Below are 16,783 nucleotides of genomic sequence, written 5' to 3' on the forward strand. Positions count from 1 at the left end.
TTGCTTTGCTTTCTGTGAGACAGGGTTTCTCTGTGTAGCCTTCATTTATATATATATATATATATATATATATATATATATATATATATATATATATATAATTTTTTAATTTTATTGTTGTTTTTTTTTTTTTTTTGGTTTTTCGAGACAGGGTTTCTCTGTGTAGCCTTGGCCATCCTGGACTCACTTTGTAGACCAGGCTGGCCTCGAACTCACAGCGATCCGCCTGCCTCTGCCTCCCAAGTGCTGGGATTAAAGGCGTGCGCCACCACGCCTGGCTCATTTATTTATCTTATAAGGTAAATATTTAATTCTTTTGAACAAGTATTTAATTCTTTACTCAACTACTTAGAAACGATAAACTATTCTCCATACCCTATGTAACCTTGGAAATCCCTAACTAGATGAGGCCTGCCTCCAGCTCACAGAGTTTCACCTGCCTCTACCTTCAGAGCTATGGGATTAAAGACATACAGGACCACACAGCTGGCTTCTTTAAGTTCTGGTTTCAGAACTTTAACCCAATTTGCATGTGCCGAATGATAGGGTAGCCTCTGCTGATCTGCACAGTCCCCCTTGCTCCATGAACAGACAAACCACATAAATGTTTTAACTCACCGTCTTAAAACAAAACAAACAACAGCAACATAAATAAATAAATAAATAAATAAATAAATAAATAAATAAGAGCTGGAGAGGTGGCTCAGAGGTTAAGAGCACTGACTGCTCCTCCAGAGGTCCTGAGTTGCATTCCCAGCGAGCACACAGTGGCTCACAACCATCTATAATGTGATCTAATGTCTTCCTCTGACAGGCAGGCGTACTAAGCAGGTAGAGAGAGCACTGTATACAAAATAATAAATAAAGACATATTTTTTTAAACTGAAAATAAACTTTTAAAGTAATAATAATGACAGGGGAAAAAAAAAACCTAGTTCAGACTAGTTCAGAATCTTTCAGAAGCCAGGCTTTGGTGGCACTCGCTTTTCTTTAATCCCAGCAATCGGGAGGCAGAGACAGATGTATCTTTGTGAGTTTGAGGCCAGCTTGGTCTACACAGTGAGTCCAGGACAGCCAAGGCTACATAGAGAAACCCTGTCTCCAAAAACCAAAACCAAACAAAATTAGACTAAGGAACAACAGCAGACCTCTGAGATGGTTCCTTTTGTTTGAATTCTAAGGCCCAGCCACACAGAAAAGTGTAGGATAGATTAAGCTTTGTCGCAGGTGGAAGCAGTCTTGACGGGCTTTACCCTTGGGGCACACCATGAATACCTTGTGAGAGACTGTTTGGAGCCTTCCTGGGCTTGGAATTCAGGAAGCTTACCTAGGAACCCCACCGTGGCTATTGTTTTCCTAATTGACCCTCGAAGGGAGAAGGGACCGCCCTTTGCATATGACTGGGAAGAGGTAGGAGGGGAGAGGAAGAAGACGCGGAGAGAGAGGAAAGGCCCAGACCAGCTCGTGGGACTGAGACACCTAAGGACCCGTCCTGCCGAACGGATTCCAGGAGGTTTTAATCTTCTGTCCCTTTAACCTTTTTTTTTCCTTCTTGTATATGCTAGTTGGGTTGTATAATAAAGTTTAATTGTTAATAAACTGAGCCAACATCTGGCGCCCGATGTGGGGCCCGATGGGTTCCACAATCCCTAATGATATGAGGGAAGATTCAGTATTCCACGGGATAGAAATGTTGTTTCAGGGTATTGGCAAAATTGCAACTGCTGTTGCAAAACTCTTTCCTGCATTATACTTAGAGGGGATTCTTTGTTTTCTCATTGTCCTTTTATTACAATATTTCATGCTTAGAAGGATTAGAAGACAGGCTAATGGCATAAAAAAGCCGGAAGGGTCAGTAAGTTCTATCCTTTTGGAAAAGATTGCAGATTTGACTGGACAGATAGAAAGGCTGAGGTATGAAAATGAAGGGATGGGAAAACGGATAGAATTTTTGGCATTTGGTATTGATGAAGGACAGAAAATAGAGAGACCGGAAAGCCAGAAAAATCAGGAAGAGTCAATAAGCTCTATCCTTTTGGAAAAAATTACTGACTTGACTGAACAAATAGGCAAAATACAGAGAAAAGTGGAAGGGCTGGAAAAGCAGAAGGCACCTTTGGTTAAAAAGGGTGGAGAAGGTCAGAAACCAGAGACAAAGGAAGCCAGACCGACCAAAAGGTCTTTGGAAGTAAATGTACCAGTGGAGGATACTTCCACAGTCACCCAGGCACCTTCAGCTTTTCCAGTCACTGTAAGACATGTAATCGAGCCAAATGGTGCTGAGGGTCATGACGAAATAGCCTGGTGTCCTGTAGACATGATGGATTTAAAACATTTTAAGGAATCCATCATCAGATATGGTATGCATTCTAACTTCGTTAAACAAACGTTAAACAGCTGGGCCTATCAGAATAGACTTGTTCCCCAAGATTGGAAAAATTTAGTTTCAGCGGTATTGGAAGCAGCACAACAGTTACAGTGGTTATCATGGTGGCGAACAGAGGCTATAAAAATAGAACAAGAAAATATCGCACAGGGAATAAATATTAATAGAGATCAGTTACTTGGTGATGGACCATATACTAACATGAGAGAACAAATTCAAGCTGACGATAGAGTGATTGAACAATGTCGTAAGGCAGCCTTGAGAGCTTGGGAGCTGGTAGAGGAACCTGGGAAAACAACTATTTCTTTTACTAAGGTGTTCCAAGGACCTCTGGAGCCCTTTACAGAATTTTTGCAGAGATTAGGATCTGCTATGGATAAGGCGATGCCAGATTCTGATAACAAAAAGGCATTAAAACTTATCGTGGCTTATGAAAATGCAAATGCTGAATGTAAGAAGGTGCTTAGACCGTTAAAGGAAAGAGGCGCTCCATTAGATGACTGGGTAAAGGAGACAGTTAATATCAACTCTCAGGAATATCAGAATAATATTGTGGGACAAGCTTTAGTCAGAGAGCCCAGATATCATAATACTCGGTGCTTTAATTGCGGTCAAATCGGTCATGTGCAAAAAAACTGTAGAAATAGAAGGCGCACTAACCCAGGAAAAAACGTAACTTATAGAAGAGAACAGGGCGGTTCTGGTTATGATGGTAATGAGGTACCAAGACTCCCAGGGTACTGTAGTCGCTGTGGAAAAGGGAAACACTGGGCTCGGGATTGTCAATCTAAGCGAGATGTGCAAGGCAATATCTTGCCGACGGGAAACGGCAGGAGGGGGCCATCGGCTCGGGCCCCCGTAAACAATGCCAGCCGAATTCCTTTGGCCAGTCAGGAAGTGACAAACCCGCAGAAAAACGGGAACTGAGTGTTAGCGATCTAATGCATGCTACTGAAGGCAGTGCAGCCTTGGATCTGGCTTCAAATATGTCTCTTACCCTAACTCCTCAGGTTGAATGTTACAAATTAAATACTGATGTTTTTGGACCTTTGCCTTCAGGCACAGTAGGATTGGTTCTGGGAAGAAGCGGGCTGACTTCTCAAGGTTTTATTGTGCATCCTGGTATTATAGATGGAGATTCTAAAGGGGAAATAAAAATCTTGGTATGTGTGAAAAAGGAGATGAAAATTGATGCCGGGGATAGGATTACTCAACTCCTACTGTTTCCTTACATTAAGGGCAAAGCCGCTCCAGTGGAAAGGACTGGTGCGTTCGGGAGCACAGGGACCCGTGTGTTCTGGCAAACAGTAATTAATGATCAGAGACCTAAGTTAATTATACAATTGAATGGTATTAAAATAGAAGGCTTGGTAGACAGTGGAGCTGACGTCTCCATCATTTGCCAGAAGTCTTGGAACCAAACTTGGCCACTTAAAAAGGTTTATACAGAAATTGTAGGAATTGGCAAGTTATCTCAAATAAAACAAAGTGTACAGTGGCTTGAGTGTGTGGGACCAGATGGGCAGATAGGGAGGCTGAAACCCTATGTGGCTGACATTCCTATAAATCTATGGGGAAGAGACCTTTTACAGCAATGGGGTACTCAGATTACTATTCCTGCAAATACTGGGATAAAGAAGGTTGAAACAATGGGTGAATTGGTATGCGCTTCTAGGGAAGAGATTAATGTAAGTGATCAGAGGCGACCACCAGCTATGCCCATTGTCCAACCTCAGAATTCTTCAGGTTTAGAGTGTCAAAATTTATAAGAGGGGCCACTGCTGAGATACCAACCGCCTTGCCCCTAAAATGGATTTCAAACAGACCTGTATGGCAGGAGCAGTGGCCCTTAACAAAAGAAAAGTTACAGGCGCTTCACGGTTTAGTGCAAGAGCAGCTGGAGGCTCAACACATCGAAGAATCTTCCAGTCCCTGGAATTCCCCTGTGTTTGTGGTAAGAAAGAAATCAAGTGGTTGGAGAATGATAACAGATTTGAGGGCCATAAACAAGGTGATTCAACCCATGGGTTCCCTTCAACCTGGAATTCCTTTGCCTTCCTTATTACCTCGGTCTTGGCATATAATTACAATTGATTTAAAAGATTGTTTTTTTACCATACCTCTACACGAGAAGGACAGGGAAAGGTTTGCTTTCTCAGTACCTACTCTGAACAGTAATTCTCCAATGAAGAGATATCATTGGAAGGTACTTCCACAGGGAATGTTAAATAGCCCAACTTTATGCCAGTATTTTGTACAACAACCTTTAGAAATACTTCGTAAGCTGTTTCCTCAATCTATCATATATCATTACATGGATGATATTCTGCTAGCTGATTCTGATCCTAGTATTGTAGAAAAAATGTTTCAGGAAGCACAAAGAATTCTGCCATGCTGGGGATTACAGATTGCGGTGGAAAAAATACAAAGAGGAGATTCAATTACCTATTTAGGCTATAAAATAACTGAACAAAAAATTCGACCACAAAAGGTACAGATCCGTAGAGATCAATTACAAACTCTTAATGACTTTCAGAGATTATTGGGCGATATTACCTGGTTAAGGCCTACAATCGGGTTAGCTACCTATGAGTTAAGTAACTTGTTTCAGATTTTACAAGGGGATTCGGATTTAAACAGTCCTAGGTGTTTAACTGCTGAAGCAGAAAAGGAGTTAATTCTGGTGGAACAAAAACTTCAAAAGGCATATGTGGATAGAATTGATCCTGAACTTGGTTGCATTTTGGTAATTTTGCCTTCAAAACATTCTCCTACTGGGCTTCTCATGCAAAGGGAAGACCGGATTATAGAATGGATATTCCTGCCAAATAAACAAAACAAAAAATTGAAAACATATATAGAGAAAATTTCTGAATTGATTACAAAGGGAAGAATAAGGTTGCGTCAACTGTCAGGGATGGACCCGGCGGAAATTGTAGTGCCTCTTACTGATTCTGAGATTATGTCACTATGGGTAATTAATAAAGATTGACAAAAAGCTTGTAGTAATTATTTGGGAGACATTAACAATAGATACCCAAAAAGCAAACGTATACAGTTTATAAAAAGAACTAATTGGATCCTTCCAAGTATTGTAAAGAGGTCACCAATCTCAGGGACACCCACCTTTTTCACTGATGCAAATAAATCAGGTATGGCTGGTTATAAGTCTGAGAAAATGACCAAGGTAATTAAAAGCCCCTTTACATCAGTTCAAAAATCAAAATTATATGCTATCCTTATGGTTTTGTTAGATTTTCCTAAACCTCTTAATATAATTACTGACTCTCAATATGCTGAAAAGGTTGTTTTGCATATAGAAACTGCTAAATTTACTCCTGATAACACAGAATTAACTACTTTATTTATAGAGCTGCAACAGGTCATCAGAAGCAGAAATTATCCCTTGTATATTACTCATATTCGATCCCATACAGGTTTACCAGGTCCATTGGCAGAAGAAAATGAAGAGATCGACAAATTATTGATAGGTAATGTATTCGAAGCCTCCAAATTTCACGAAAAACATCATGTCAATGGTAAGGGGTTGAAAAAAAGATTTTCTATCACTTGGCAACAAGCTAGAGAAATAATTAATAAATGTCCTACATGTTCCTTATATAGTCAACTACCATTACCTGCTGGAATTAACCCTAGAGGTAACAAAAGGAATGAAATTTGGCAGATGGATGTGTTTCATTTTGCAGAATTTGGAAAAATGAGATATGTGCATCATACCATTGATACCTATTCAGGTTTTCAATGGACAACTGCCTTAAGTTCTAAAAGGGCTGACTGTGTGATTACTCATTTACTAGAAATAATGGCATTTATGGGAATACCTGCACAAATTAAGACTGACAATACTCCTGCATATGTGTCCCTTAAGATGAAAAACTTCTTTATGTATTATAATATAAAACATGTTACTGGTATACCTCACAATCCCACAGGACAAACAGTTGTGAAAAGAGCTAATCGTACCTTAAAAGAAACGCTTATTAAACAAAAGGGAAGGGTAAAGACACCCAGGGATCGATTAAATAATGCTTTGTTGACTCTAAATTTTCTTAATGTAAATGATGAAGGGACGTCAGCTGCGGAGAGACATTGGATAATAAAAAAAACTGAAAAATTGGGGCAACCAATATTCTTCAAGGACTTGGAAAGTATGAAATGGAAACCTACAGTAGTTTTGAGATGGGGTCATGGGTATGCGTATGTTTCCACAGGGAATGAAAATATATGGCTACCAACTAAGCTTATAAAGATTAGATCTGACCATATAACAAGTAAATCTTAAGAGCTACCTGGTTCTTAACAGCTTGACATTGTTCCTTACAGCTTGGAGAACTAATGCCCTCTTCTGTCCTATTGGTGTATATGCAGGTAGAGCCCTGTATTTGCAAAAAGCAGGACAATGCTGAAGACAGCAGGCAACATGGGTGATTTAACCCCAAAAGCATGCCTCTGGCACCTCGAGCAAGATGCCTCAAATGATGTTCCCTTGAAAATTATATATGTACTAACATACCTGTACTAATGATTTATAAAGTCTGCTTACTTTCAGAGCAAAAAACAAGACAATTATGAAGATCGAACTTCTGCCTCTGGCACTACTGCTTCTTCCAGAAATTGCATGCATATTAACAATAAATCGGCTAGCCGAAAGGATCGATCCCAAAAGGACTGGACAAAAAACAGCTAGCTTTTCCAGCGCTTGGCCAATATATTATTTTTCTTGGGTACCCGAAAAATATTTTTCTCTTAAACAACATCAAGTAATTTTGAGAACACGACGCCCCCATTCCCAGTAGGTGGGATGTGTGTTTTTGGTGGGTTACCAATGCTCATCTTTGCCTAACGGGGTTATTTACAATTAATAAAAGTTCATTTGGGGATTTCTTTCTTCTATCTTTCTTTCTCTCTTACTTTCTATCCCTTTTAATATTAAAAAAAAGGGGGGAAGGAAGGGAGGATACAGGATTGTAGAATAAAAGGTAGATTATTGAATCTACTAACTTAAAAATTTCTACATTGGTATTGTAGATTGATGGAAATTTAAGACTTTTGATTGATGGAAATTTAAGACTTCAACTTTTGCTTCACATTGATATGAACTTAAATTGTATACTCCATTCATTTTTGCCTTATGTATTGTATGTTATATGTTGACAAAATATTGTATATTGTATGTCAGAAATTTACGTTCTTTTTGTTCAATGTTTATTTGATGTATTATTCATGTACCACTAATGTCTTATAAAAAACTGTTTGGAATCATCGGGGATAAAAGTTGGTATTTAGTTACGTAGAAATCCTATTAGATACTCACTTTGTTATAGAGCAGGTTTGTTTAATAGCTTGTCTATGTCTTCAAAGGAATAGATTGATAACTGTAAAAATAGATAGATTTGCTCTTCAAACTCTTCAGAGATCCACAGAATATGGCATTTAATGATGAGGGCTTTCCTGACAGAGAGAGACATCCGCTCCTGGCCGCCTCTCCATTTACATCATTGAAGATGGGGGCTTCAAGAGACGCTGGTGACAGAATGGTCACTAGACGGAAAAACTGCTCTGCTACTGCTCTTATCTCTACGGCTGATGACAGGCTGACTGTCTGCAACGATCAACAATGATGCTGGAAAGATGACTGTCCAGCTTTAAAGAGAATAGATGGACCAGACCGTCGGATTTCCTGCTTCAAAAAGCAGTTCGTTGGATGTTTTGGGCCGAAAGGCTGAAGACTGATTGCCCCAATGAAGGAGAGAATTCGGTGACTATCCAGGCAGTCTGCTCTCTCTGTACTCTGCAACTTGGAAGTTGCCTGCCAGCACTTCCTTTATTAGATAGATTTTTCCTTCTTGGGTCTCTGATGGGATTGAAGACTAGATAGCCACAGTGTTACTAGAAGCTTTAGTAGATTAATAATTACAGTTTCTCATGAAAAAAAAAGACTCTCTTTGGTAGGATAGTGGTATACTTTCCCTTAGGATAACAAGTATAAAAGGACTTTGTTATGTTCTTGATTCCTGATGAGTATGTATATATGTATATATGTATATATGTGTATATAGTTCTTAATTTTTTAGAGAAGGGTGAGGTGTAGGATAGATTAAGCTTTGTCGCAGGTGGAAGCAGTCTTGACGGGCTTTACCCTTGGGGCACACCATGAATACCTTGTGAGAGACTGTTTGGAGCCTTCCTGGGCTTGGAATTCAGGAAGCCTACCTAGGAACCCCACCGTGGCTATTGTTTTCCTAATTGACCCTCGAAGGGAGAAGGGACCGCCCTTTGCATATGACTGGGAAGAGGTAGGAGGGGAGAGGAAGAAGGCGCGGAGAGAGAGGAAAGGCCCAGACCAGCTCATGGGACTGAGACACCTAAGGACCCGTCCTGCCGAACGGATTCCAGGAGGTTTTAATCTTCTGTCCCTTTAACCTTTTTTTTTCCTTCTTGTATATGCTAGTTGGGTTGTATAATAAAGTTTAATTGTTAATAAACTGAGCCAACAGAAAAGAAATTCTTCAAAAGTGATCTCTGTGTTTATCATCCCTCTAGATGGCAGGAACATAAATCCAATTCACACGTGTGTGTGTGTGTGTGTGTGTGTGTGTGTGTGTGTGTGTGAGAGAGAGAGAGAGAGAGAGAGAGAGAGAGAGAGAGAGAGAATTGTGTGAGGAGGCTCTCTCTCCTGATATAGAAAGTATACCCTTTCAATAAAAAGGAGAAGAAAAAAATAAAATAAATAACCAACCAACCAATAAACAAACAAACAAATAACAACAACAACAACAAAAGCAAAAACCACTACAAGCAGTCATTTGTTTTGGAATATAATTTACAGGGAAAAGAAATGTGTGGGTTCACATACAGGCTCAAACATAAACAGGAGACCAACGAGACCAAAAGACAGAGCAGCCAATGCCTGTTCTTATCGTTCAGGGTACTATTTATGTGAAATGGTTTGGGGTCCTTCCTAGTCCCCTCTAGCATGACCTAGAAACCTAGAAGTGACTGACTTAAGGTGACATCAGGAAGCAGTCCATTTCTGGAAGAGGAAAGAAATGGGTGCTGGGAGTGAGATAGGTAGGAAGGAAAGAAGGAAGAAGGGGGTCTCAAACCAATCTCAGCACGTCAGAGGCAGTGGTCATAGCTAGAGACTGTGAATGATCAACCAGCTGAGGATTAATTATTAACACCCATGCATGCTCGTTCTTGCGTGCGCAAGCACACACACACACACACACACACACACACACACACGATGACACAAGAAAAGCTCCAATGAGTGCAGTTACAAAGAGAGAATTGGTTGTTTTGTTATTTATCTTTAAAGATGTGTGTGTATTCGCATGCACGCTAGGGTGTATATAAGTCTTAGAAGAATCACATATGTACACGTTAACAAACCATTTCTAGTTTAGATCCTCCAGGTCCCCATCTACCCATGGAACACGCCAGATTTCCATTGAGCCCTATTTTGCTCTCTTAAAAATGAGACCACAGGAGGCACACCAGACCTCCCTCTCTGCTGGGGCCTTTCATTTTGTTTTTCTCTCTTTCTGTTTTAGATTGATTTCTGGATTAAGTGTGGAGTGTTCTGCTTGCCTCTTAGGACATTTGGAAGAGCAGCCAGTGTTTTAACCCCTCCTGAGGCATTTTTTAATTTTACTTCGTTTTATTTTATTTCTTTTTGTGGTTTTCAAGACAGGGTTTCTCTGTGTAACAGCTCTGACTGCCCTGGAGCTCATGCCTGCCTCTGCCTCCCATGTTCTGAGACAACAGGCATGCATGCGCCAACACCACCCGGCTCCATTGCATTTTGCGTAATGCTCTCTTTGGTTTAAATGCTGAGGCGCTGTCACACAGAAAAGAGTGTAATTTATGAGAACAACACACCGTCATCCGGGCGCTGTGATGCTCCCTGGATGATACCATGAGAAGGGCAATATTGGCCCCGCCACTCCAGTACTGGCACCCGACATGGAGGAGGTGGGCAGGGCTCTCCCTCTCCACCAGGCAGGTGTGACAGTTAAGTTTTGGTGTTTTGTTTTGCTTTGTTTCTGTCTCCCACTACCACCACCCCCACACCCTCCGCCCAGAGACAGGGTTTCTCTGTGTAGCGTTGGCTATCCAGTCCTCGGCTCACTTTGTAGACCAGGCTGGCCTTAAAGTCACAGCGATATGCCTGCCTCTGCCTCCTGAGTGCTGAGATTAAAGGCCTGCACCACCATGACATGCCTAGCTTTGTTTTTGGGTTTGTTTTTCTTTGCCTTTAATCCCAGCAGTTGGGAGACAGAGGCAAGAGAATCACTTGCACTTGCAAGTCCAGGAAAGGCAAGGCTACATGAGAAACCTTGTCTGGGAACAAACAAACAAGCAAGCAAGCAAGCAAGCAAGCAAACAAAAAACTACAATTTCTTTAACCCAAGAAAAGTTCTAGATCCAAACTAGGTCAGTATACACAGCGAATTTCAAGACAGACAGGATTACATAGAAAGACTCTGTCTCCAAAATAATTTAAACACTGTGTAAGTAGATAAGTAAGTAAGTAAATACATCGATAATAGATAGATACATAGATAGATAGATAGATAGATAGATAGATAGATAGATAGATAGATAGGATTAAAGGTGTGTGCCACCATGCCTGGCTAAATATTTAATTCTTTACTCAACTATTTTAAAAGATTAAACTAGTTCTTTGTTTAGTGTATTCTCCATACAAAACTAATACGTAAATACATAGATGTTAGATACATACATACACACATAGATAGATAGATAGATAGGTAAATAGATAGATAATAGACATAAAGACAGACAAATGGATACCAATTCTCATAGTTCCTTCATTTGATCACAGCAGTGTCAGGCAGCCTGGACTAGGTAGTGCCAGCTAACTTCTAATGTATATTTGTCATCTGTCAGTACTGAATCTTTTTATTAGCAATGCAGCAGTGTCTCTATAACCAGCCCAGAAAATCAATGTGATTCTATACCCACCAGGAGAAGGTGGCGGGCGGGGGGGGGGGGGGGAGAGAATTGTTTGAGGAGGCTCTCTTTCCTGATATAGAAAGTATACCCACCCTTTCAATAAAAAAGAGAAGAAGAAAAATATAAAATAAATAACCAACCAACCAACCAACAAACAACAACAACAACAGCAACAAAAAGACCACTACAAGCAGTAAATTGTTTTGGAATATAATTTAAATGGGAAAGAAATGTGTGGATTCACATACAGGCTGAAACATGAACAGGAGACCAACAAGAACAAAAGACAGAGCAGCCAATGCCTGTTCTTATCGTTCAGGGTACTATTTATGTGAAATGGTTTGGTGTCCTTCCTAGTCCCCTCTAGCAAGACCTAGAAGTGACTGACTTAAGGTGACATCAGAAAGCAGTCCATTTCTAGAAGAGGAAAGAAATGGGTGCTGGGAGTGAGATAGGTAGGAAGGAAAGAAGGAAGAAGGGGGTCTCAAACCAATCTCAGCACGTCAGAGGCAGTGGTCATAGCTAGAGACTGTGAATGATCAACCAGCTGAGGATTAATTATTAACACCCATGCATGCTCGTTCTTGCGTGCGCAAGCACACACACACACACACACACACACACACACACACACACACACACACACGATGACACAAGAAAAGCTCCAATGAGTGCAGTTACAAAGAGAGAATTGGTTGTTTTGTTATTTATCTTTAAAGATGTGTGTGTATTCGCATGCACGCTAGGGTGTATATAAGTCTTAGAAGAATCACATATGTACACGTTAACAAACCATTTCTAGTTTAGATCCTCCAGGTCCCCATCTACCCATGGAACACGCCAGATTTCCATTGAGCCCTATTTTGCTCTCTTAAAAATGAGACCACAGGAGGCACACCAGACCTCCCTCTCTGCTGGGGCCTTTCATTTTGTTTTTCTCTCTTTCTGTTTTAGATTGATTTCTGGATTAAGTGTGGAGTGTTCTGCTTGCCTCTTAGGACATTTGGAAGAGCAGCCAGTGTTTTAACCCCTCCTGAGGCATTTTTTAATTTTACTTCGTTTTATTTTATTTCTTTTTGTGGTTTTCAAGACAGGGTTTCTCTGTGTAACAGCTCTGACTGCCCTGGAGCTCATGCCTGCCTCTGCCTCCCATGTTCTGAGACAACAGGCATGCATGCGCCAACACCACCCGGCTCCATTGCATTTTGCGTAATGCTCTCTTTGGTTTAAATGCTGAGGCGCTGTCACACAGAAAAGAGTGTAATTTATAAGAACAACACACCATCATCCAGGCGCTGTGGTGCTCGCTGGATGATACCATCACAAGGGCAATATTGGCCCTGCCACTCCAGTACTGGCACCTGCCATGGAGGAGGTGGGCGGTGCTCTCCCTCTCCACCTGGCGGGTGTGACAGCCAAGTTTTTGTGTTTGGTTTTGTTTCTGTCTCCCACTACCACATTCCCCACACCATCCACCCAGAGACAGGGATTCTCCGTGTAGCGTTGGCTATCCAGTCCTGGGCTCCCTTTGTAGACCAGGCTGGCCTTATACTCACAGCGATCTGCCTGCCTCTGCCTCCTGAGTGCTGCAATTAAAGTCATGCACCACAATGCCATGCCTGGCTTAGTTTTTGTTTTTGTTTTCCTTTGCCTTTAATCCCAGCAGTTGGGAGACAGAGGGGAGAGAATCACTTGCACTTGAAAGTCCAGGACAGGGAAGGCTACACGGGAAACCTTGTCTGGAAACAAACAAGCAAGCAAGCAAGAAAAAACTACAATTTCTTTAACACAAGAAAAGTTCTAGTTCCAAACTAGGTCAGTATACACAGCGATTTTCAAGACAGACAGGAATACATAGAGAGACTCTGTCTCCAAAATAGTTTAAACACTGTGTAAGTAGATAAGTAAGTAAGTAAATACATCGATGATAGATAGATAGATAGATAGATAGATAGATAGATAGATAGATAGGATTAAAGGCATGTGCCAACATGCCTGGCTAAATATTTAATTCTTTACTCAACTATTTAAAAAGGATAAACTATTCCTTTATTTTGAATTCTCTGTACTATACTAATACATAAACACATAGATGTTAGACACTTACATACATACACACATAGATAGAAAAATAGATTGATAGATAGATAGATAGATAGATAGATAGATAGATAGATAGATACAAAACACACAGACAGACAAATGGAGACCAATCTTCATAGTTACCTCATTTGATCACAGCAGAGTCAAGCAGCCTGGTCTAGGTAGAGCCAGCTACCTTCTAAAACTTATTAGTCATCAGTCAGTACTGAATCTATTTATTAGCAATGCAGCAGTGACACTATAACCAGCCCAAAAAATCAATATGATTATATACCCAGCAAGAGGGGGGGGGAGAGGGAGAGGGAGAGAGAGAGAGAGAGAGAGAGAGAGAGAGAGAGAGAGAGAGGGAGAATTGTGTGAGGAGGCTCTCTCTCCTTATCTAGAAACTATACACACCCTTACAATAAAAAAAGAAGCAGAAATAAATAAAATAACCAACCAACAAACAAATATTAACAACCATACAAAAAAGAAAACTACAAGCAGTCATTATTTTTGGAATATAATTTGCAGGGGAAAGAAATGTGTGGATTCACATACAGGCTCAAACATGAACAGGAGACCAATGAGACGAAAAGACAGAGCAGCCAATGCCTGTTCTTATCGTTAAGGGTACTATATATGTGAAATGGTTTGGGGTCCTTCCTAGTCCCCTCTAGCAAGACCTAGAAGTGACTGACTTAAGGTGACATCAGGAAGCAGTCCATTTCTTGAAGCGGAAAGAAATGGGTCCTGGGAGTGAGATAGGTAGGAAGGAAAGAAGGAAGAATGGGGTCAAAAACCAATCTCAGCACGTCAGAGGCGGTGGTCATAGCTAGAGACTGTGAATGATCACTCAGCTGTGGATTAATTTTTAACACCCGAGGGGGGTGCCGACGCACACATACACACACACACACACACACACACACACACGATGACACAAGAAAAGCTCCAATGAGTGCAGTTACAAAGAGAGAATTGGTTGTTTTGTTATTTATCTTTAAAGATGTGTGTGTATTCACATGCACGCTAGGGTGTATATAAGTCTTAGAAGAATCACATATGTACACGTTAACAAACCATTTCTAGTTTAGATCCTCCAGGTCCCCATCTACCCATGGAACACGCCAGATTTCCATTGAGCCCTATTTTGCTCTCTTAAAAATGAGACCACAGGAGGCACACCAGACCTCCCTCTCTGCTGGGGCCTTTCATTTTGTTTTTCTCTCTTTCTGTTTTAGATTGATTTCTGGATTAAGTGTGGAGTGTTCTGCTTGCCTCTTAGGACATTTGGAAGAGCAGCCAGTGTTTTAACCCCTCCTGAGGCATTTTTTAATTTTACTTCGTTTTATTTTATTTCTTTTTGTGGTTTTCAAGACAGGGTTTCTCTGTGTAACAGCTCTGACTGCCCTGGAGCTCATGCCTGCCTCTGCCTCCCATGTTCTGAGACAACAGGCATGCATGCGCCAACACCACCCGGCTCCATTGCATTTTGCGTAATGCTCTCTTTGGTTTAAATGCTGAGGCGCTGTCACACAGAAAAGAGTGTAATTTATGAGAACAACACACCGTCATCCGGGCGCTGTAATGCTCCCTGGATGATACCATGAGAAGGGCAATATTGGCCCCGCCACTCCAGTACTGGCACCCGACATGGAGGAGGTGGGCAGGGCTCTCCCTCTCCACCAGGCAGGTGTGACAGTTAAGTTTTGGTGTTTTGTTTTGCTTTGTTTCTGTCTCCCACTACCACCACCCCCACACCCTCTGCCCAGAGACAGGGTTTCTCTGTGTAGCGTTGGCTATCCAGTCCTCGGCTCACTTTGTAGACCAGGCTGGCCTTAAAGTCACAGCGATATGCCTGCCTCTGCCTCCTGAGTGCTGACATTAAAGGCCTGCACCACCATGACATGCCTAGCTTTGTTTTTGGGTTTGTTTTTCTTTGCCTTTAATCCCAGCAGTTGGGAGACAGAGGCAAGAGAATCACTTGCACTTGCAAGTCCAGGAAAGGCAAGGCTACATGAGAAACCTTGTCTGGGAACAAACAAACAAGCAAGCAAGCAAGCAAGCAAGCAAACAAAAAACTACAATTTCTTTAACCCAAGAAAAGTTCTAGATCCAAACTAGGTCAGTATACACAGCGAATTTCAAGACAGACAGGATTACATAGAAAGACTCTGTCTCCAAAATAATTTAAACACTGTGTAAGTAGATAAGTAAGTAAGTAAATACATCGATAATAGATAGATACATAAATAGATAGATAGATAGATAGATAGATAGATAGATAGATAGGATTAAAGGTGTGTGCCACCATGCCTGGCTAAATATTTAATTCTTTACTCAACTATTTGAAAAGATTAAACTAGTTCTTTGTTTAGTGTATTCTCCATACAAAACTAATACGTAAATACATAGATGTTAGATACATACATACACACATAGATAGATAGATAGATAGGTAAATAGATAGATAATAGACATAAAGACAGACAAATGGATACCAATTCTCATAGTTCCTTCATTTGATCACAGCAGTGTCAGGCAGCCTGGACTAGGTAGTGCCAGCTAACTTCTAATGTATATTTGTCATCTGTCAGTACTGAATCTTTTTATTAGCAATGCAGCAGTGTCTCTATAACCAGCCCAGAAAATCAATGTGATTCTATACCCACCAGGAGAAGGTGGCGGGCGGGGGGGGGGGGAGAGAATTGTTTGAGGAGGCTCTCTTTCCTGATATAGAAAGTATACCCACCCTTTCAATAAAAAAGAGAAGAAGAAAAATATAAAATAAATAACCAACCAACCAACAAACAAACAACAACAACAACAGCAACAAAAAGACCACTACAAGCAGTAAATTGTTTTGGAATATAATTTAAATGGGAAAGAAATGTGTGGATTCACATACAGGCTGAAACATGAACAGGAGACCAACAAGAACAAAAGACAGAGCAGCCAATGCCTGTTCTTATCGTTCAGGGTACTATTTATGTGAAATGGTTTGGTGTCCTTCCTAGTCCCCTCTAGCATGACCTAGAAGTGACTGACTGAAGGTGACATCAGGAAGCAGTCCATTTCTAGAAGAGGAAAGAAATGGGTGCTGGGAGTGAGATAGGTAGGAAGGAAAGAAGGAAGAAGGGGGTCTCAAACCAATCTCAGCACGTCAGAGGCAGTGGTCATAGCTAGAGACTGTGAATGATCAACCAGCTGAGGATTAATTATTAACACCCATGCATGCTCGTTCTTGCGTGCGCAAGCACACACACACACACACACACACACACACACACACACACACACACACACGAT

Source organism: Acomys minous (assembly GCF_964271855.1).
Source record: "Acomys minous genome assembly, contig: scaffold_24, whole genome shotgun sequence".
NCBI classification, from domain to species: domain Eukaryota; kingdom Metazoa; phylum Chordata; class Mammalia; order Rodentia; family Muridae; genus Acomys; species Acomys minous.